A 23,897-nucleotide genomic window follows, 5' to 3' on the forward strand; every position below is an offset into this window, starting at 1 on the left:
AGAGGAACATGTATCATAAGCACTCAGTACATTCTGGTAATCATAATAATCACCACAATAAGGCACGAAAGGGGAGAAAGGTGATTTTCTAAATTCTAGCTCTACCAGTTAACTAGTTGTATAACTTTATTATTTTTACTTACCTATGATGTGGCTTCCTTTTCCATAAAGTGGGTATTATCATAATTATTTTACTAATTTGTTTTAAAGATTACTTGATGTAACATATAACATACTAAGGTAACTTGCAGAGCACTGGGCACATAATAGGCATAGATAGATACTAGTTCTGCTTTTTCCCTCTGTCCAGAAAAAAAGAGTGGTAATTCATATAGAGACTGGGCTAAAGTTTATTTTATCCCTTAACTCCTGCAAAAGGGCATTTCTCTCTACAGCCCATATCATCAGTATCACTCACTGGCACTTATCAGACATCACTACCAAGCAACTTTTTAAGTATTAGAAGGTAAATCTGGCTGTTAAAACAAGATAGGCATAATAATCAGAACAACCAATGGAGGTACATGGCAAGCATGTCCGCCCCCCCCCCCATTTTTTTAATTCATCCTCACTCAAGTATATGTTTTTATTGATTTTAGAGAGAGATAAACATCGAAGTAAGAGAGAAACGTTGATTGGTTGTTTCCCATACACGCCCTGACCAGGAATCGAACCTGCAACCCTTTGGTGCATAAGCTGCTGTTCTAACTAACTGAGCCACTTGGCCAGGGCAAGGATGTTCCTTTTAACCACCATTTTCCAACATTGTACTAGAAGTCCTAGCTAATGCAACAGAAAAGGAAAGGGAAAAAAGGGCATACAGATTGGGTAGAAAGAATAAAATTGCCTGTGTTTGCAGTTGTCATGACTGACTGTGTAGAAAATCTGAAAGAACAGACAAGAAAAAACCCTCTTCATTACTAATAAGTGATTATAACAGAGTTACAGAATACAAAGCTAGACCTAGTCCAGTGGTTGGCAAACTCATTAGTCAACAGAGCCAAATATCAACAGTACAACGATTGAAATTTCTTTTGAGAGCCAGATTTTTAAACTTAAACTACATAGGTAGGTACATTGTTATTAACTTCATTAGGGTACTCCTAAGCTGGCCTTTGCTAAAAACGTCCTCAATCTGATTGAGGTACATTTGCTGAGGTGGACCCCTTCCAACTCTCCCATCGATACTCATCTCGTATACTTGTTTCCTCTATCTCCTTTCCGAAAACTGACTTCTGCGCATGGGCCACGAAGTTTCAATCACACTGTACGTGCATGCCCGCACGTGGTATTTTGTGGAAGAGCCACACTCAAGGGGCCAAAGAGCCGCATGTGGCTCGGGAGCCCCGGTTTGCGGACCACTGCCCTAACCGATTTGGCTCAGTGGAGAGAGGTCGGCCTGCAGATCGAAGGGTTCCAGGTTTAATTCCAGTGAAGGGAACATACCTCGATTGCAGGCTCCTCCCCAGCCTAGGCTTTGCTTGGGGCTCGTGCAGGAGGCAACCAATCGATGTGTTTCTCTCACATCGATATTTCTCTCTGTCTTTCCCCTCTCTCTAAAAATCAATGGAAAAATATCCTCGGGTGAGGATTTTACAAAAGAATACAAAAATAATATATAAAAGTCAATTGCTTGGCTATATAGCAGCAATGAACAAGTGAAATTGAAATTAAAAACACAATAGCATTTACATTAGCACCCAAAAAAATAAAGTACTTGGATATAAATTTAACAGCATATTTATGAGATCTACATAAGGAAAACTGTAAAACGCTGATGAAAAAAATCAAATAACTAAATAAATGGAGAGATATTCCATGTTCATGGGTAGGATGAGTCAATATTGTCAATATGTCAGTTCTTCCCAACTTGATCTATAGAATCAATACAATCCCAGTAAAAATTTCAGCTAGTTATCTTGTGGATGTCAACAAACTGATTCCAAAGTTTATATGGAGAAGCAAAAGGCCCAGAATAGCTAACACAATATTGAAGAACAAAGTTGGAGGACTGACACTACCTGACTTCAAGACTTACCGTAAAGCTGCAGTAATCAAGATAGTGTGGTATTGGTGAAAGACTGGACAAGCTAGATCAACAGAATACTGCATACCCAAAAATACATTTTGTTACATATCTAAATATTTAGACACTAGATCTATACATTGTAGATATAAAAATAAAAGTTAAAAACTATTATGCTGGTAAAAGAAAATAAAGGAAAGTAGCTCTTCAAGCTAGTTATAGGCAGAGAGTTCCTAGAGATAAGAAGAAAAACACTAACCATAAAAGGAAAGTAAATTAAAAACTTCTACTTATCCTAAGATGAGTAGAAAATGGAAAAAATAAATGCTAGAGATAGACTTGGAGAAAATATTTGCAACTTATATATCTGAGAAAAAGACTCATGTCCACATTATAAAAAGAACTACAAATCAATAAAAAAGGCAAGTAACCCTATAAATACATGGGCAAACACCTGAAGGGTCACTTCTCCAAAGAAAATACATGATGATCAATAAGCACTAGAAAGAGCACTCAACATCAGTAGACATAAAGAAAAAGCAAACTGGAGCCACTACCAAATGCTAGAGAGGAAGTAAAGCTACTGGAACTCTTATATTATTGATAGGAGTGTAAAATAATACCATTACTTTGGGAAACTGAAAGTTTTAAAAATGAAGTTAAATACATCTACCCTACATTTAGCCTCTCCACTCCTAGGTATTTGACTAGTAGAAATGAAAGCATATGAGTAGCTTTAAATAACCTCAGAAACATCATATTGAACAAAGATGTTAGACACAAAATACTACATAATGTCTGATTCCATTTATATGAAGTTCAAGAAAAGATAAAACTAGTATACAGAAAAAATCAGGTTTCTTGTGGTGGGTGGGGATTGACTCAAAGTGAGGTGACAGAAACGTTGATTATATGGGTGTACAGATTTGCCAAAACTCATCAAATTGTACACATCTGTGCATTTCACTATTAGTAATTTTATCTAAAAAAAATCATTAAGCGTACCAACATCCAAATTATGGGGGTTCCAGAAGAAGAGAGAAAGATATTGAAAACCTATTTGAAGAAATAGTGACAGAAAATTTCCCCTACCTGGTGAAAGAAATATACTTACAAGTACAGGAAGTGCAGAGAACCCCAAACAAAAGGAATCCAAAGAGGACCACACCAAGACACATCATAATTAAAATGCCAAGAGCAAAAGACAAAGAGAGAATCTTAAAAGCAGCAAGAGAAAAATAGTTAGTTACCTACAAGGGAGTACCCATACGATTGTCAGCTGATTTCTCAACAGAAACTATGCAGGCCAGAAGGGAGTGGCAAGAAATATTCAAAGCGATGAACACCAAGAACCTACAACCAAGATTACTTTACTCAGCAAAGCTATCTTTCAGAATTGAAGGTCAGATAAAGAGCTTCACAGATAAGAAAAAGCTAAAGGAGTTCATCACCACCAAACCAGTATTATATGAAATGCTGAAAGGTATCCTTTAAGAAGAGGAAGAAGAAGAAAAAGGTAAAGATACAAATTATGAACAACAAATACACATCTATCAACACGTGAATCTAAAAATCAAGTGAATAAATAATCTGATGAACAGAATAAACGGGTGAATATAATAGAATCAGGGGCATAGAAAGGGAGTGGACTGACTATTCTCGGGGTGGGGGGAAAGGGTGTGGGGGGTGCAAGAAGAGACTGGACAAAAATTGTACACCTATGGATGAGGACAGTGGGGACGCATAAGGGCAGTGGGTGGGGGTGGGAACTATGGGAGGGGGAGAGAAACAACTGTAATAATCTGAACAATAAAGATTTATTTATTTATTTTTAAACCGGTTTTGGCAAGCAATTAGAGTTTTTAAGGATATTTGTGTGTTTTTCAAATTTATGTGGTTATAAATTTTTTTGGTTTCTGGTTGAATTATCAGATTCCAAATGCATCAGAGGTTGGTCAATCCTTGATTATTTGCAGTAACCAATAATTACAAGAGTCGTTAAGCAATCTGCTTAATGATTTTTTTTATTTTTTATTAAATCTGCCGAAACCGGTTTGGCTCAGTGGATGGAGCGTCGGCCTGTGGACTCAGGGGTCCCAGGTTCGATTCCGGTCAAGGGCATGTAACCTGGGTTGCGGGCACATCCCCAGTGGAGGATGTGCAGGAGGCAGCTGGTCAATGTTTCTCTCTCATCGATGTTTCTAGCTCTCTATCTCTCTCCCTTCCTCTCTGTAAAAAATCAATAAAATATATTTAAAAAAAAAACTCTAATTGCCATAATAGCATGCTTTTCTAAATAAGATCATGGAAATTTCCTGAGTTGTTATGAATTAGCCTGAGTATCTGAAAAGATCATGTGGGGAGAAGAAGTTCCAGAACTTCTTTCTCCTACAGACTTTCCTTTTATAAAAGCATCTTTCCTGGAATTTATAACACTGAAACTTACCTGGTCTCTAGCTAAGAAGTAGCAATGAGCTTGGTTAAAATGCTTTTCCCTGAAATGTCTTGCTGAAACACCATCTAAAAAAAAGTGGGCGCTGGGAGAGTGAGTGGGAAAGATAGCCCTGGGGGTTTGTTCCTTTTTACTCTAATAGTAATAAATCTGGAATATTTTTAGCTGCCATAAAAGAAACCATAGTACAACATCTAAAAAAGAATTGAAAGTGCTTTGTCTATCCTGAAATCTTGCAGAGAAACAACAAAGGAGAATTCCATTTACATGACCCAGCAAAACGTCTTTGAATCTTCTTTCCCTATATTAGCCCTTAAAAATTGCTTCCCACATAGCATGGCAGCTTTCCTTATTCTCTACTTTTACTCACTAAAATCTCTAAAAATTCTTTCTCAAAATTCAGCTAACAGAGAGGAGCTTTTCTCTGCCTTTATTCTTTATTTTATTTATTTGTTTGTTTGTTTATTTATTTATTTATTTTAATCTTTATTGTTGAGAGCATTACAGATGCCCCTCCCCTTCTTCTCCCCTATTACTCGCCTCCACTGGGTTCACACCCAAGGCCTTCACCACACTATTGTCTGTGTCCATGGGTTATGCATATCTATACATATAAGAGCCTAAGCAACTGAACAACCAAACGACTAAATGACCGGTCAACTGGTCGCTATGATGCTCACTGACCACCAGGGGGCAGATGCTCAATGCAGGAGTTGCCCCCTGGTCGTCAGTGTGCTCCCACAGCGGGAGTGCCACTCAGCTGACAAACCTGCCCTGGCGGCCCACCAGCCCCACAGCAGCCACTCACTCCCCCAGTAGTCCTGCAGGTCCAATCTCCCGAGAACAGACCAGACACCAATGGACCGGCCTCCTGGAAATCAGCCTCAGGCACTGCAGCCACTTCCCCTCCCTAGACACTTCACAAGGAAGAAACAATATAAAAGTGGCCGCCAGGTGGCTCCCGACAACCCATGCGAATCAGTGGGACCGATCCGGATCCTTGGCCAGCAAGGGCATCCCACTGTCCACCTGGAGGGCAGATTGTGTTCCACCACCCTCCACCCCCCAGGCGCCAGACCCCAGGACTCATGTCTGGTGAGTGCTGCTACAGCAGCACAAGCCTCTCCTGATCAGGACCGACTGGGTGTGAGCCCACAGCAGGCGCAGCGGGGCAGCCGGGATGAGCGGGAGCCACAGGTAGGAGTGGCAGACAGACGGCGTCGGACTGCTGGTTCCAGCCCAATCCCTGCAGGCCACGCTGAGGGACCCCTCCCATCCACGAATTCGTGCACCGGGCCTCTAGTATGCATATAAATTCTTTGGTTAATCTCTTCCCAACCCCTCTCCCCATTTCCTCTGAGATTCCTCAGTCTGTTCCATGTTTCCATGCTTCTGGTTCTATTTTATTTGTCAGTTTATTGTATTCATTAGATTCCACATATAAGTGAGATCATGTGATATTTGTCTGCCTTTATTCTTGTGCCTATCTTTCTCATTTCTACCTAAGGCTCTGACTCTAAATTGTTCTGTGCACTGAGCTCTATTATTTCTTTGGCTCACAATGGGCCTAGAAGCTCAGGAGGCAAACACAGAATTTTCTTTAGAAGGTGGGAGGGGAAATATTTTCTCTCTGTAATTGTAAGTATTGGTACAATTCTGGATTTAGATGTCATTTTCTCTACTGAGAGTATTTAAAGTGTCTGCTGCTGGTGGTTGCCTATGTGTTGGTCTGTGAAGGATGCCAAGACAGCCCTTAGCCCCAATCCCCCCAACACGCCCCCCCCTTGCCCTGCTATAAAACTGTTCATGAGATGCTGCAATCTCCATCCTTCGTTTAGTCATCCTTTATGGCTTTCTCCTTCAGCATCTTCTTTACAATGCCAGGAATTTTAGAATATCACTTATTATTGACTCTTTGTTATGGGATGAATTGCATCCCCCAAAATACATATGTTGAAGCTCTAACCCCCAGAAACTCAGAATGTGACTGTATTTAGAGAATGGGCCTTTAAAGGGGTAATTAAGATTAAATTAGTTCATATGAGCAAGACCTAATCCAATCTGACTTTTTTCCTTATAAGAAGAGGAATTGGGAAATGCCAGGGATGGGCACAGAGAAAAGACCCTGTGAAGAGGCAGCAAGAAGGCCGTTGTCTGCAAGCCAAGGAGAGAGGCCTCAGAGGAAACCAACCCTGCTGGCACCTTGATCTTGGTCTTCCAGCCTCCAAAGGTTTAAGAAAGTAAATTTCTGTTATTTAAGCTGCTAAGTCTGGTATTTTATTAAGGCAGCCTGAGCAGACTAATATCCCTCATTAACATAAATTAGTTCATACAATCCTCTGCTCTTTGCCAACTAGTTGAAGTTTGGAGTAGAAATGGAAAAATGTTCTTCCCAAGAAGGGAATGATCTGGATTCCCAAATAATTAATTATAAGGAGTTAAACACAGGAGAAGGGTGATGGATTGGAAGTAAGAGATAGAGAAAAAGAAGGAGGAAGGTTGATAAATCATTAATATGTGACTTTTGTATAGGATTATTTTGTTCCAAAGGACTTTTGCATTAGCATTTCACCCTGATAACAGTGTTTGAGGAAACACTGTCTCCATTTCATAGATGAGGAACCAGAATCTCATAGAAGACATGTGGTTCTCTCAAGGTCATCCTCAGAGCCTGAACTCCCCATTAGCATTGCATCCCACAGATGTCAAGTACCTTTGGCTTTTCAGGTTTGCTGTAGCCAGAAAATGGAGATTTAGAAAGCTTAGGAAGTTGACTCAACTGAAAAGAAGAAATGGTGGACCTTGAAAATGACTTCAGGTTTTCTCACTGCACAAAATATAGTCAAACACTGCTGCAGTTAAATATCTCACCCTTTGTTCTCCCTGAGTGATCTACAATAATAATCTGCTTCATGTTGATATTTACAGCTGTGTTGCTGACAATTACCTGAAAGAGAAGTTGGGGTGCTTCACAGGGCTAGAAAAAGTGTAACTACATCAGAAAGCAGGTCTAAGTAAGCAAGTTTATTCTATATCTATAAAAGGCTAAGTTGACTCGCACATGCGCGATACATATAAAGCTCTTCCTGGTGCCAAATGCATGTGTGTGTTTCCATCTGTCATTGTTGATGTGAATTTGGTTGACACTTCTATTGTAGAGAAAGGGTGAATAGCAATATTAAAATAATTCTTCTAATTAATTTCCTTTCAATGTGCATGAATTCAGGCCACTAGTCCTATATAATAAAGAGCTAATATGCAAATGGTCATCATGCCTTCACACCCTTGCGCCACAACTGCTCAGACACTCAACACTGAGGAGAGAGGAATGGGGACCAGCGAGGCACAAATGAGCTTGTGAGAGAGGAATGGGACCAGCCAGGCACAGATAAGCTCGTGAGAGAGGAATGGGGACTAGCCAGGCTGCGGCCCAGGAGAGGGACAAGTCGCCCACCCCGTGGTCCCGAGTGCCTGCAGCGTGCGAAGCCGCCCACCCACGGTCCCCTGCGGCTGCAGCCAGCCCTGGCCAAGCCGGCCTGGGTCCTGGGTGCCTGTGACCAGCCGGAGGAGGGAATCCTGGGTCCTGGGTGTGGGGTGAGGCAGAGGCAGTTAGGGGCGATCAGGCCAGCAGGATAGCAGTTAGAGGCAATCAGGCCAGTAGGGGAGCAGTTAGAGGCAATCTAGCAGAGGTGGTTAGGGGCGATCAGGCGGGCAGGCAGAGGGGTTAGGGGTGATTATGCAGGCAGGCAGGTGAGTGGTTAGGATCCAGCAGTCCCAGATTGCAAGAGGCAGTCAGACATCCCCCGAGGGGTCCTGGATTGGAGAGGGTGAAGGCCAGGATGAGGGACCCCCCCCCCAGGTGCACAAATTTTGTGCACCAGGCCTGTAGTGTAGCTAATATAATCATTCCATCCTCAGTTCTAGAGCCTGAAAACAAACTCTGCAGAAACATAAATGATGAGAGAGAAGAAAAAAATTAAGGAGAAGTGGGAGGCAGAGGAGGAACTAATGGGTAAAGACTTCCAACCATCTCATCTGATTTCATATCTCTTTCCAGTTGAACACCAGATTCTCTCTTTAGTTAATGTTATTATAAACCAAGATATATGGGTGTCAAAAAATACTTGATTAAAAAACTTTAAAAAGTGTATGCTGCCTATGGATTGGAGTAAAACTTTAGATTCCTAACCTTGGGAGATGGTGATAAGTAAGTTCCCAGAGCTTGGAAAGTGGGGCTCACAGCAGGGAAGTCCTACAATAGGCGCAGGAGTATACTGACATGGCCTGACCCTTTAGCTCTCATACCTTTTATGTGAACTGTGGGAAAAGGAAACAGCAACACATTACTAATCCTGAAAATCCCAAGGGTCTAGGCATCCATTAAGAGAGCATTAAACTGAGCTCTTCTGATGTTGAAAATGTTTCACATATTATTTCACATTTTTTCTACGAATGGTAATTTGGAAGACACAAGCAGGATCCATGTGTTCCACTCCCTTCTCACATCCCGCCTCCATCACTGTCTCTGAAATACTATCACAGGTGCATCTCACCTTGGGATATTTATGGATTTGTTGCCTCTTCCTCAACTGAAGTATAACACTCTGAGTGCACTTTTGGCTTCTTCAGCTGACACTAGTGACAATAACAGAGCCACCTTCCTCTGGCTTGTATCACCCGACAGGTCTGGAGAGAAGAGTGAGGAGCCCTGAGACACTCTTCTCTTTTTCCTGCTGTTTTGTTTTTTTGTTTTCCCTCCAATGGATTGCTGGAGACTCAACTTCTCCATGTCACTCACATGCCATGCTAGGTAGGGAAAGATTCGGCTTTTGTATGATACATAGCAACAATTTTAGGGATTCAAACCAGCTTTGCTGTCTCCCAGACATATGCTCTCTCCTTTCAAGTGTTAGACCATATCACCAACCACCCATCACTATTCTCAAATAGAAATGTGTAGCTTCTATTGCTTGGGTTTCAAAGAAAAAAAAAAGATGAGAAATGTAGCTAAAGGAGGTATTCTCTTTTCTTCCTATAAGTGTTTCCATCACACAGGAAGAAGAACAGGAGCAAGCGATTCAGGGATTCTTAACTGGATTTGGAATCCTGACACCCCTTATTTTATTTTGCCAACTCCCCCTACATAAAGCCCACTCCTTTATTTTTTTTACCCGTTTGGTTTTTTCTAAAGGGAATATAACTAAAATGAGTTTTGTGCTGAGATATGTTGTGTCCTAGAAATATCAACACTTGGAAGTCATTTGATCTGGGAGAGTGACGTCTAAATTGGATTCTCTCCAACCAGTAGGACCCATGCTTAAGTTGTTCACAGCCACGCTTCTCAAACTTCAATGTGCACACAAGTCCCCTGGGGGGTCTTGTTAAAATGCTCATTTGGATTTGATAGGTGAATGTGGAAGCTAAGACAATGTCTAACAAGCTCCCAAATGCTGCTGGTGCTGCAATCACACACTGAGAGTAGCAATGGCTGCTGCAGCCTCTCTCTCTCTAGCTGCCCTCTTCCTAAGGACTACCTCCCCCAGTAGACAGTGAGCAGGGGCCTCAGGTGCTGTGCAACCTGCTTACAAAGCAATTTGTTTCTAGGCTATTTTACTCAATATCTAAGAGGGTGCAGTGAAAATTTTCTAGCTGGAGGAAAGATGGGTGGGTGAAAAACGCTTGCTTTTTGTTGTTGTTGTTTGGTTTTTTTGGTCTGATGTTATTTAAAATGAGAAGGAACGCATCTGGCCTTTGTGGCCCATGTGAGCAACTTGAAAAATAAGGGAAAGGATGGGGCTTCAAAAGGATGTGGACAGAGTCTGTGATAAAACTCTTCGCTCTGTGGGTGAATCAAGGTCAAGTTATGCTTACCCACAGCTCAACCATCACTGTTTCTAAAACTGAGTGGCTTCATCTTTGTGCCTCTCTTCTCCATCTATACCAGGGTGCGGAACCTTTCTTCTGCCAAGGGCCATTTGGATGTTTATAACATTTTTTGATATAATTCACTTAATATAAATTTATGTTGCTATGAAAAGAGCTCCCAGATTTATTGAATTTCAAGTCCTGCCTTCAGTTTATTTGGCAGGGCCAGATCAAGTGATTTTGCAGGTCTTATAGGGCCCTCAGGTTCTGTGTTCCCCACCCCTGATCTATACAATAGAATGACTCACTAAGCCAGTGGTCGGCAAACTGCGGCTCGCGAGCCACATGCAGCTCTTTGGCCCCTTGAGTGTGGCTCTTCCACAAAATACCGACTTCTGAGCATGAGCCACAAAGTTTCGATCGCACTGTACGTGTGCGCCCACATGTGGTATTTTGTGGAAGAGCCACACTCAAGGGGCCAAAGAGCTGCATGTGGCTCACGAGCCGCAGTTTGCCGACCACTGCACTAAGCACAGAAGATTCTAGATGATGATTTACTAAGCTTTACACAAAGAGTATAGAAGTATATTAAGAGTTCAGGGCACCCAATAAAGAAATGATCTGGTTCTTCACTTAAAGCCATTCATCTTCTATGTTAGATCTAAGAACCATGATATACCCGATGTCAAAGGTAGTATCCAACTTCCTTAGGAAGCCCAACCAGCAAAAACCAAGTATTTCTGGTGCAAAATACCATAGGACATGTTGACTATAACTCTTAAGGATCTTAAAACTGAGAGCTGGGAGAAACCCTAAAGATCATTTAGGTCAACTTCCACATTTTGTGGATGAGGAAATAGGTTGTGTGGCAACCTGATTCCCAGTTCAGTACTTTCCCATCATATAGAATCATAATCTTCAGGAACGACTGTGCTTTTCACCCAGCTGGGGAAGGTTCTTTCTCGAGGAGAAGTAGAGCTATGTCTAAACTATCTGGGTCACTGGAAAGTGGTTATGAAATGTTGTGGTTTAATTCAGATCATTATCTTTGAAGAAGTCAGAGAACTCAGGTCCTCCAATTGGGGCCATTTATATAATAGTAACTATAATAGCTGAGCCTTGCCTGTGTGCTGATCCTTTGTCTAGATTGCCTTTAATGTTTACTACACCACTGAAAGGCAGATATTGTCATCCTGACTTTACATGGCAGGAGACTGAAGTTCAGAGAGAGGTGGTGGGACAGGAATCACAAGAAAGCCTACTATTGCTGCCCTCTTTTCTGCCTTTAAATTTTTTACTTTCACTTTTAGAAATTCTTTCAAGAAGCAAACTTAAATATTTCAGAAAGAAGAAAGGATGAAGAGGACAGAAGTGTGGATAAAAGGTTTTCACTGACCTTAAGGAACCATAAAAGCTCAGAGGGTGATGCCATTGGCTTTGTGCAGAAGTCAGATTCAAAATATTGAACAAACAGGACAGCAGACTCAGGAACAAATATGAATATAGCAGTAAAATGAATTAGGAATTTGGCAGACCATGGTGAGAAACTTTCAAGAAACATTAGGTAGGAGTAATGACAAATCAGAGATTGTGGTATGGGGAAAGGAAGCTGTCCGGGCGCAGGCGCGGTGGCGTGTGGCCTGGACTTGCCCCCCACCCCCCACAAGGGCCAGCAGGTTTGGAGTGGGACCTGCTCACACGGGCCAGAAGGGCCTAGCTGTGCCGGAGTCAGCAAGGTCTTGGGTCTCCCTCCGGGGCGTGCTGGAGCAATGCCTCGCTACTGTGCAGCAATTTGCTGTAATAACCGTGGGGAAGGAATAATAAGGACCTCGAGCTGAGTTTTTACCCGTTTCCTCTACATGACAAAGAAAGTTGAGAAAAATGGTTAAAGAACATGAAACGAGATTCATGGATGCCCAGTAAATACCAGTTCCTGTGTAATGACCATTTCACACCTGACTCTCTTGACATCAGATGGGGGATTCGATATTTGAAACAAACTTCAATTCCAACAATATTTTCTTTGCCTGAAGACAGTCAGGAGAAAGACCCTCCAAAAACAACTGTCAGAAGAAAAAAATAGAGTATGAGAAAGAGGTGTGCCTGAAAGGCAAGTCACAAGAATCATTTGCATCAAAAGAGCCAAAGAAAAATACAGTTAATACAGGAGTCCTCCCTGAACATGCAGAATCACTCCATTCATCTGCGTTGGTGAAGCCACCAGCTCCAAAAGCAGGAAGTATACACAATAACATATTAACTCTTAATCTAGTTAAACTGGAAGATACTGGAAAACTAGAATCTACCTTGGAAACATCAATTAACCAAGACATAGGTGGTTTTCACACATCTTTTGAGAATCTAAACTCAACAACTATTACTTTTGACAATTTCAAATTCAGAAAGTATTCCGCAGTCCTTGGAAACCCAAGATGTGCTTGAAATAACTACCAATCATCTTGTTACAAATAATTCAGTGGAAATTAAGTCAGCACAGGAAAATTCATTCTTACTCAGCACAATTACTCAAACGGTTGAAGAATTAAACCTAAATAAAGAATCTGTTATTGCCATTTATGTACCCACAGAAAATTCCAAACCTATAATTAATTTTTTTATGCCTGTCCAAAAAGAAACTGTAGAAATGGAAGACATAGACAGTGAAGACTCCAATCAGGAGCTAGACTATGAGACAGAAGTCTTACAACTTGAACATTCTTACTGCAGACAGGATATAAATAAGGAGCATCTTTGGCAGAAAGTCTCTAAATGACATTCAAAGATTACTCTTCTTGAGCTACAAGAGCAACAAACTCTAGGGAGGTTGAAGTCTTTGGAAGCTCTTATAAGGCAACTAAAACAGAAGAACTGGCTCTCTGAAGAAAATGTCAAGATTATAGAAAACCATTTCACAACATATGAAGTTACTATGATATAAAGACATCTCAAAGCTATGACATTTATATAAGCGTTTTGCAGCCAAACCAAATTATTTGTAAAGTGAACTTTTTCCTGCATAAATGAAAACATTATCTGCTTTATGAAACTCAAAGAGTGCCCTAACATTATGAACTGCAGAAAAATGATAACTGGTAGGAAAAAAAAAAAGCAAATGCAAAGTGATGTGAACTCCCAGAAGGAAGCAATTACTTGTGTATGGTAGGTAGGACAGTGGAAGAGAGCTATGAAAATAACGACTCTGTGAGCAGAGTCTGGAGGGATAAAAGGGATTTCCCAGGCACGGATTAGTAGAAGAAAGGGAACAGCATGAGAGAGACAAGATGATGTGTTGGGGAAATACTGTGTATGTCTGAGGAACTGAGAGCTCTCCGTTCCACTTAGGTCAGCATTGAGTCTCAGCACTTAGGACGTCTAGCAGAGAAAGCTAGATGGTAGATGGTTAGGACAAAATCATGGAGGAAATCGTGTGAATGTCATCTGTGAGGCACCAGGGAGCCATTTGAAGGTTTATGACTATGGGATGCTGTACTCAGATCTATTCTTTAAGAAGAACATTTTGGGGGGAGTGGGTCATTTACAGATGGCTAACTGGGGGCAGCAAGAGGTGGGAGGTAGAGTGATCAATTAGGCTAGTGCTTCTCAAACTTTTGTGTGCACATGAGTTCCATGGGGAATTTATTAAAATGCAAATTCAGATCCAGCAGGTTTGGAGTGGGACCTGAGAACCTGAATTTCTCCCAGGGGTTGCTGCTGCTGTTCCAACCACAGTTTGAGGGGTAAGGAATTAATAGACCATTATAATAGGCTGAGTGAGAGCTAAGAGAAGCCTTGGGACTGGGAAAGAGCAGAGGGGGTAGGTAGATTGGAGAGATGAGAGAGAAGAGATGATCAGTATGACTGGACAACCACTGGCAGGTGGGGAGCAAAGGGAGATGACACAATGGATCCCAGTAGGACAAAGAGAGTTGCTGATGCAGTCAATAGAGTAGATGTTGGTGAGGTAAGAAATGTGAACACCTTAAAAGAAGAGAACACTTTGTCTTCATTTTAAAATGACAGACGTTTAGTATGATGACCTTGGGTTGAGAGCTTGTTGGCCAATTTCAGTCTACCACCTAAACGTTTAAGGAAAGTAAATCAGTTCTGAGTGTCAGAGACCCAAGTCTTCTTCCTGTTCCACTCACTGGTTCACTGTGGTCCCTCCTCACATCCATAAGATGGAGTAGGAAGAATTCCTCCCAGATCCCTGGTCAAATTTCACAGTGCCTTAAGCTCATTTACCCCCTGGAGGCAATCCTGTGGGAGGCTAGGAAAAGGGCCATGGAATGAGAGGCTATCTTTGATAGTTGGGTGAAGTTTATGAAAATTTGAGGATGCTTAGATGATATGTGCTAGCTTGAAAATTATAATATCTTTTGGTACACATATTTTTTTAAGTTTACCCTACATTTTTCATGACATGCCTTTGAAAAGAATTCCAATCTTACTCATATTTGAAGAAATGTAGCCTAAGAGTCTGTCTGAGTAACTTACTCAAAATTACACAGCTAGTGGTGCAGAGCGAGAGCCAGAAGTCAAAAGATTGGGCACTATTCTGCATTCTACTGCCACCCCTACCCTTAGTTATACTAAGAATTTGGTCAGGTGATGTATTTGCTTCGTATCCCTTTCTCACTTGCCTTCTGCATTCTCCTTTGCTTCTGAGTATCCTCAACTTTCCTTTTTACATTTCATAATGACCCCATCTTTACTCATCATTTCCACTGTTCTGTCTTTCCACTTAAGACATATTCCTGATCTCTCTAAACCTGACACCATTGTGCTTTGGATTACTTCTCCTCTACTGCCTCTGGCACTGTGCCCTGTCAGCTGTCCCTGCTCTAGCTCCCAACTCCCACTGGACCCCCCTCCTCAGCCTATAAGCATCTAGTACTTAAGTTGCCCCCCAAAATCAATCCTTATTTCTTTGCCTCCTAATTCAGTATATCATAACAATAGTTCACCTCATTGTTTCTATTTCCTCCCTACCAATTCATTCCATTGCTATTCAGTGTGTCTTCTGCTTCCACTGGAGTATCTTTTTAAGCGCACACTAAAAAGCTATGAGTTGCCAAGTCCAGTGGCTCTCATTCTCCTCAAAGTTTGTTTAGCATGTTCTTCCAAATTTAACTCTTCCCTTTTGAAATTTCACTTTTGTTATCCTAAGACATCATGATCCCCTGGTTCCTCAGCTCTTTGGCTTTCTTTCTTTGAATACTCACTTGACTCTCATTCTTTAAATTCGCTAACCCAGGTTTCCCCCATTATTGATATCTGAGGATGGTACATTTGTCACAGCTACTGAACCAATATGGATACCTTATTATTAATTAAGTTTATACTTTATTCAGATTTCCTCAGTTTTCCCCTAATGTCCTTTTTCTGTTCCAAGATCCCATCTAGAGTTCCAAATTACACTTAGTTGTCATGTCTCTTTAGGCTCCTCTTGGTTATGAAGAGGATATGATAGTTTCTCATTTTCCTTGTTTTTGATGACCTTGACAATTTTGAAGAATACTAGTCAGATATTTTGTAGGATGTCTCACTATTGGAATTTGTCTGATGTTCTTGTTATAATTAGCCTGGAATTAGAAAGATAGCTTTCACAAGATTCTCAAAGTAATACATGACCAAAAATTTGTTAAGAAGGGTACAGTGTAGGAATTTGCCAATGAACTGACCTTGGCTCTTGTCATTCTATTTTTTCTCAGAAGTCTCATCATTTCAGCCCTTTACATATATTTACTAATTTAATTCTGAAAACTGTACTATGAAACAAATGTTATAATTATTACTGCCATTTTTCAAATGAGACATTAAAGTGCTGGGAGGTTTGATAAATTGCCTGATGTAATTTCTGGCTTGATCACACAGCTCAAGGACCCACATTAATGGAGCTGGGCGTCTCCTCTAGGCTTCAGAGCCCATATTCTTAGTAATGATGCCACGCTGTCTCTTTCAGATCTGTATCTCTAGCCCTGAGTGCTAGTCTAGACATACTCTGTGCCCTTCTATTTTTCCACTCTTCTTCATAAGATAATGCCAGCTAAGGGATGCTGAAAATGTATCTCAGGAGAATTAAGTGGAGAAAAATGGATTTCCAGGGACTTAAGTTAAGTGAAAAAAGTCGATTTCAAAATTTTCATATTATATTATTCCATTTATATAACATTCTTAAAAAGACAGATTATAGAAATGGATAATAGCTTAGTGGTTGTCAGGGATTAGGAAAGAAGGAGGTAGGTGTCTGTGGCTCCAACAGGGTAGCAAGAGGGATTCTTGTGGTGGAAACCATTGTGTATCTTAACTGTTGTGGTGGTCATGCGAATCTATACATGTGATAAAGTTGCATAGAATTAGACACACACATACACTATTGAGTTCATATAAAATTGGTGCAATCTGAATAAGATTCATAGATTATATCAATGTCAATTTTCTGCTTGTGATATTGTGCTATAGTCATGAAGAATATATTGGATCTCTATAATTTACAACTGCATGTGAATCTACAATTATCTCAAAATTAAAAGTTAAAAACAAATATACAGACAAGCCTCTGATCCTCTTCTTGGGCTTATTTCTCTTAATGACCCTCATTTCTCTTACTGACCCTCACATTCCCATCATCTGAGTCTTCCAAGCTTGATCCTTCTGCATCCTCTTTAAATTCCACCTCTCCTTTGCCCTCATATCAAATCTCTTCCTAAGAGTCATTATTTTCATCTGATCAATACTCTTTTTATAATTGATTTTGAGAGAAAGAGAGAGAGAAACATGGATTTGTTGTTCTACTTATTCATGCATTCATTGGTTGCTTCTGGTAAGTACCCCCAAGGATCAAACCTACAACCTTGGTGTATCAGGATGACACTCTAACCAACTGAGAAACCTGGCTAGGGACTCTGTGCAATACCCTTGTTCACATCTCCTCTGAGCTCCACTTTCACCACCTCCTCATGTTCACCTGCCATAGCAATAGCATCTTATCATTTCTCTCTACCGTTCCTCTCTCCATTCCTCCAATATGTCTTTAAAATATTGTCAAATCAAGCATCCTAAAGCATAGAACTGATTGTACTGGTAGCATAAATAAATGGCCTAGAGGCGAGGTTTCATGTGTTCTCCACCTGTATGACTCAACTCTGGTTATAACAATAACAAGCCTCCCTTCTTTTTCCTTTGATCCAGGAAGTGGGTTTGTCTAACACGGACTGAGTTTTTGTTGGGAGATGTTGACTGCATTTTATTGCTTTACTTTAGCGATTGAGTTTGCCAATCAAAGAGCAGATGTCAGATTCCTGAGAACCATTAACCAGCATGTGACCATAGGAGCTTCTTGGACACTCCAAGTCTTTGCCTTTGGCCCTGCCATTTAGTCCTCTGGGTCTCCTGACATGGTGCGCCCCCCCCGCCCCCCATGGGTAATTCTGTCCCTGGCTATGAGCCAGATAAGGAGAAAGGCTGCTCTTGATTCTACCATGTTTGAAGGGTGAAAAGAGGTTCACCTGACAGGTTCAGCAGAATAGGTCACCCACTTGGCAGAGGGAATGTGGTGCTCAGGGGACTATAAGTAGAATGTTCTGCTGGAGTGTGAATGGCAAAGTTATGAATGATAGAAATATGTCAGTAGAAATAATGTAAGCCAACGGATCTTGAAATCTGTAAAAAGCCCCATAAATCCTGTTTGTTGCCTTTATAGCTCTCAAGCAGTGCAGCTTTTAGGACAAAGTGATAAAATACGTAAGGTCACTTTGTGAGCTGGAAAAAAAAAATTTAAAATGTTAACTATTTACAGCTTGATTGTGTCAGAGCAAAGAAATGGAGTTTCTTATGGATTCATCATCTAAGAACTATTTATGAGAGTTCTATATTAGTTTCCTCCCTCCCACCTATATTCACATGAATAGTTTATAATGAGTTTCAATCTATTAAAATATGGTATCCTTGTCCATGTGGCTCAGTTGGTTGGAGTATCGTCTGGTACACCAAAAGGTTGCAGGTTCGATTCCCAGTCAGGGCATGTAACTAGGTTGCAGGTTCAATCCTTGGTCGGGGCATGTACGGGAAGCAATCAATCTATGTTTTTATCTCACATAAATGTCTCTCTGTCTCTCTCCCTCCCTCTCTCTCTAAAAATCAATACAAACTTATACTCAGGTGAGGATAAAAAAGAAAGAAACGTTTTAAATAAATAATAAAATAAAATATGGTCAATTCCTTGATCACTGCCAGCTAGGTCCCCATAGTTTAGTTTGAATACTTCCAGCCACTTCTGGTTGTTGCTGGCTGCCTGCATCACCTATTATTTATTTAAACTATTTCATCAACACGGGCACTGGATAAATTATTGGGAGCACTGGCAGTGGTAATACTGTTCATTCATTCACTCAAACAAATACCCATCTTTGTGAATAAATGTTGAGGGGAATGTGGCAGAAGCAAAGTTTGACGTCACAAGGATGGGGACCACAACTGGGTCAAGGGAAATTACTGCTGTTAAGGAAAAGACACTGTCCTGTCTAGGTGGCTCAGTTGTTTGGATCGCCATCCTGAGCCCCAAAAGATTATAGGTTCGATTCCCAGTCAGGGCACATACCTAGGTTGTGGGATAAAAAACGCATCCTCAGGTGAGGATTAAAGAAAAAGAAAAAGCACCTGGTTCCCTGGGGAAATAAGAGGGGAGACTGTGTGCTCTGAGGGAGGAAACTTGGGTGCAGCCGGGCACATTCTGCAGTGATTAGCATCTATGATCTCCGTGTTTTCTGACCCACAGTTCCTGAGGCCTGGCTGGGCCTACTAGGTCAAATAGTCAGAGTTTCCACAGTTGAAGAATGAGTGGCTCATGGGGTAAGACCCTTCTGGAAAACAACCGGTGCCTTCTTCAACACTTGTTACCAAGAATAAAAGGGGAGTCAGGGGTGGGAATCCAGTTATTTTCTCTTCACCTTGGAAGGAAAAAAGAAGGCAGGCAACCAAAAATAGTTTTCCCAGCAGCTGAATCTACATCGAAACTGTCATGTTTTGGAATCTCAAGCGCTTCTGACCGTGAAATGTTGAGACTGTTATTCTCTGCCCCTCAAGTCTTCTCAAGCTTCTGTACGTGAAAGGGTTAACCACAAGTTCACCACAGAATGTCAACCTGATGAAACTTAAAGGGTTGTCAGATAAGAAAAACAAGGGGGTAAAAATATACTCTTGTTCTTTCTCTGAAATCTAAAAGCAGTTTTCCTTCAAATCTTTGAAACCTAATTCTTGGGATGGAATAATATTTTTAGTAGAAATATGCTAATTGGGTGAATCCCACCCACCATCTTCTACGTCTTCTACTACGAGGAGAGTTTTCTGCGGAATTAGACTGCAGAGTTGAGAAGATTTTCAACTGGATAACAACGGAATTTCCACTGAGACTGTAAAGAATACTAGATAGGTTAAGTATGATGCCAGGTAGAAACTTAAGACCAGAAGAGAAACAAAGAAAAGATGGAAAAAGGAAAAAGTCATGTGAAACAATGGAGACTTCAGCAACAGGGTTTCTCCTCAGAAACGTAGCCCAGTCTGGGTGTCAGGCAAGGGCCAGCCACGTCGACACAGGCACTAGTTGTGTCAGCACACCAAATCCACATGTGCAAAACCTGGAATGACTCTGGGTCAAATGTTGCCTTCAGCCACCCTCTCCCGTCATCTCCATTCCCACCTCCTGGGAGTGACGCTTGGGCCCCTCACTCGAAGGCACTCTTTGCTCTTAGAATCACAATTTTAAACAAGACACAAGCGTATATTGTTTGGACTGAATATTTGTACCCACCCCCCTCCAATACCCTACTGTCCAATGTGATGTTATTAGAAGGTGGTGCCTTTACAATTAGATGAGGTCATGAGGGTGACGCCTCATGAATGGGATTCATGACCTTCTAAGATTCAGAGAGAGAGCTGCCTTCCTCTCCCTGCTCTCTGCCATGTGATGACCCAGCAAGGAAGTGGGCATCTGTGACCCTGAAACAGGTTCTCACCAGACCCCCACCATGCTGCCCCTGACCTTACACTTCCAGTGGGATGATGGGGTGGGAAACACAAGATAGGGAGGAGGTTATGTTACCAAAAATCCTCTCTTATACCCCAGGGTCTGGCCTTAGAAAAGCCAATTTTTTTAAATATTTTTTTTATTGATTTCTTACAGAGAGGAAGGAAGAGGGATAGAGAGTTAGAAACATCGATGAGAGAGAAACGTTGATCAGCTGCCTCCTGCACACTCCCTATTGGGTATGTGCCTGCAACCAAGGTACATGCCCTTGACCGGAATCGAACCTGGGACCCTTGAGTCCCCAGGCTGATGCTCTATCCATTGAGCCAAACCAGTTAGGGCTAGAAAAGCCAATTTAACACATTGCGGACGGATCACGGGAATTCTCGTGTTTTCTGTTCTAAGGCTTGTGGCCAATCATGAAAATTCTTGGTTTTTTGTTATCATTTAGAGAGAAATGGTGTAACGGAAAATGCATTCGCTAAAGTTAAAAATTACAAAAGGAATTAAAAGTGATTAGTCTATTGTCGTTAGTAATAAAAACTGTTTTTTATATCAATTTGATATTTTTAAAGTGCTCAGTAACCATGGATAGTGACGAAGAACATGATAAAATTCTGGGTATATTTGCTAACAATTTATCAGATTTTCCAAGTGAAAGTGATGAAAGCTTTGACAGTGGCAGTGGTATAGTTATTCCTTCAAAAAGGCGAAAAATAGTAATTTCAAGCGATTCTGAACCTGAAAATTTGAACAATTCTACACATGATTTTGAGTGTAATTTGTGTCTTGGTTGCCAAGATAATGATTGGTCAAAAGAGGACTTTCAACCTAATTTGGAAAAATTTGAAGGTAATTCTGGGGTTCCAGTTATACCGTGTAATTCTAAGAACATCATTGAAGTCACCAACTTCATTTTGATGACAATCTGTTTGAACTATTTTGTCATCAATTGAGCATATATTATAACCAAAATTTGGGAAAACACAAAATTTGAATAGCAATAAAGTGGTCTCCTGTTACTCCAACAGATATGAAAAATATTTTAGGACTTATAGTGCTAATGGGGCATACTCGAAAGGATACTTGGAAAAAATATTGGTCTACAAATCCAGTTCTAGCTGTTCCAATATTTCCTCAGACGATGAGTCAAAGTCGTTTTTGAACAAGTCTGGACTTATTAGCATTTCAATGACAGTGCAAACATGACTAAATCTTCATCCAGGCTATTTAAAATTCATTCTGTACTCGACCACTTTTTTAGTAAATTTCAAATAATCTATAAACCTATGCGAGAATTATCATTAGATGAAGGCATGATTCCCTGAAGGGGACGTCTTATATTTTGAACTTACAATCCAGCTAAAATCATTAAATATGGTTTACTTGTAATAATGGTATGTGAGAGCAAGACTGGGTATATTTGCAATATGAAAATTTACACAGGTGCATGGAAAAAAATTGAATGACTCTACTGTGTCACTACTTCAGCTGTATCTGGAATTGGGACATCACATACATCAAGATAACTATTACAATAGCGTTTCAATTGCAGAAATTTTATATAAAAAGAAATATCCTACTAAAGTTTGCAAAGTATGCAAAAGTAATAGTAAGAGAAGAGAAATGCATTACAGTTGCCAGCTTTGTTTGGTTCTACTTCATATTACACAGTGTTTTACAAAGTATCATACTTTAAAAAGATATTATCTTGTAAGAACATGTAATAAATAACTTCAAAATGCAATGGGTATTTAATTTTAAAGCGTGCCTTTAACATATATGTAAAACGTTTTTTGTACTCATTCAGTAGAAACTGATCTGACCACTGGGTAAAGCTGGCAATAAAGCTACGGGTCCGCAATGTGTTCACTTAAAGGCTTTTGTGGAGTTCAGTCTGTGGACTCAAGAGTGGGCTGCTCTCCCTCAGCCAGCACTGAGGGAAACACAGCCTTCCACGTTCTCACTGCTCTGCACCATTCCCGCCTTACATAAATTCTTAGTTACCCCGTGAAATCATGGTTTCTGGGCCTGCAATGGGCATTAACATTGGGCATTAAGTCCAAGGTGGCTGAATTTTCTAAGGACATGGAAACTTAAGGTCTGTTCCCCTGATTCACTGGGAATTGCTTTGTGCTAAAAAGTAACAAATGGAACTCCTCAAGGATGTGGTCGTTACAGCTGTCCCCTGGGAAGTTAAATGGCATAGTCAGCATGATGGTGAAGAGATGTTACTTTTCGCTCCATTATAGGGCGAGTATTTATTAAGCCATAGAATGTCAGGACGGAAAGGGGGCTCCAAGACTCCTCTCTCAAACTGCTTGCTTGCTTAAGAGCATACACTTTGTCCAAGGTATCTCAGAGTAACTGCACGCCAGGAGCTAGTCTAGGCACTTCACACACATTGACTCCCCCGTTCCTCTCATTCACCTATGAAATAGGCTATTATAAATAGTAATGCTAAATAATATAATAATATACTATTAAAATAGAATTAAATATATGGTAAATAATACACAAAGTACTATAGTTTAATTAACATAATTATCAGTAAGAATCATTGAATAACTAATTAATTATTAGATAAGTAGTTCTTATCATCTGCATTTTATAGGTGGTGGAAGTGAGGCACCGATAGGTTCAATGAATGACCTTCCCAGAGCCACATAGCCTGTCGGTCGCAAAGGCAGTACAATGGAGCCTTGACTTACGAGTTTAATTTGTTCTGAGACCGAGCTCGTTAAGGAGCTCGTTAGCTCAAATTACTCTGTCAACTCAATGCAAAAAATCGGCAGAGGCAGCTGGTATCTCAAAAAACTCGTTAGTCGGGACACTCCTAAGTCAAGGCCCCACTGTATTCGGACCCAGCAGCCTAACAGCTGTATCGTTCAGACCTTTTCTCCCTTTTGTGCCTTGGCTGCATCTGTTCCTGTGGTCACTGCAGCCTATAACCTCCCATTGCCCTTGTCCTGCATCTGTCCTGCATTGTGGGGATGCTGTCGTGGGTCTTCTCAGTGGGGGTGATGAGAGTGATCATGGAGAGAGGTTGCTAATGTTCAGAGATTGTAAGGGCTGGAGTCTCCAGAGACTGGGGCTTGATTGGGTACATGGGACCAGTGAAAGGAAAGAAACAAGGAATTTTCCCAGATTTCCAGGACAGCTGGGTGGATAATGGTGTTGCCACTGAAAAGAAAATGGGGGAGAAAGAGCATGGGGGAGCAATTCTGGATGTATTCAGTGTGAGAAGCCTGAGAGATAGCCATGTGGAAAGGTCCACTGGACCTATGGTCATGCAGATTAGAAATCCAGCAAGTCATGTTTATTGAGCACCTTCTACATCCTGTTTATTTTAGGCAGCCTGTTTTATATAGCCAGTAGGCAGAAGGTTGAGGGGTGTTGTTCCCATTTTATACCCACAGCAACTGAAGCCCCTGGGGGTTCAAGAAACCTGCCTGCCATCCACTCTCACCTCAGCTAGCAGCCTAACTCAGCGCCTTTGGGGTCTGCCACTCCCTGACTCCCATCCCGTC

General features: G+C 41.1%; 1 protein-coding gene and 1 pseudogene across 1 annotated transcript in view; one reads left to right on the forward strand and one right to left on the reverse strand.

Moving 5' to 3' along the window:
• Positions 1-23,897, reverse strand: part of IL2RA (interleukin 2 receptor subunit alpha) — a 55,123-nt gene that overhangs the window by 19,349 nt on the left and 11,877 nt on the right. The window lies entirely within an intron of this gene.
• Positions 12,158-13,359, forward strand: LOC132226989 (THAP domain-containing protein 5-like; annotated as a pseudogene).

This window comes from Myotis daubentonii, chromosome 1 (genome assembly GCF_963259705.1).
Source record: "Myotis daubentonii chromosome 1, mMyoDau2.1, whole genome shotgun sequence".
Lineage (NCBI taxonomy): Eukaryota > Metazoa > Chordata > Mammalia > Chiroptera > Vespertilionidae > Myotis > Myotis daubentonii.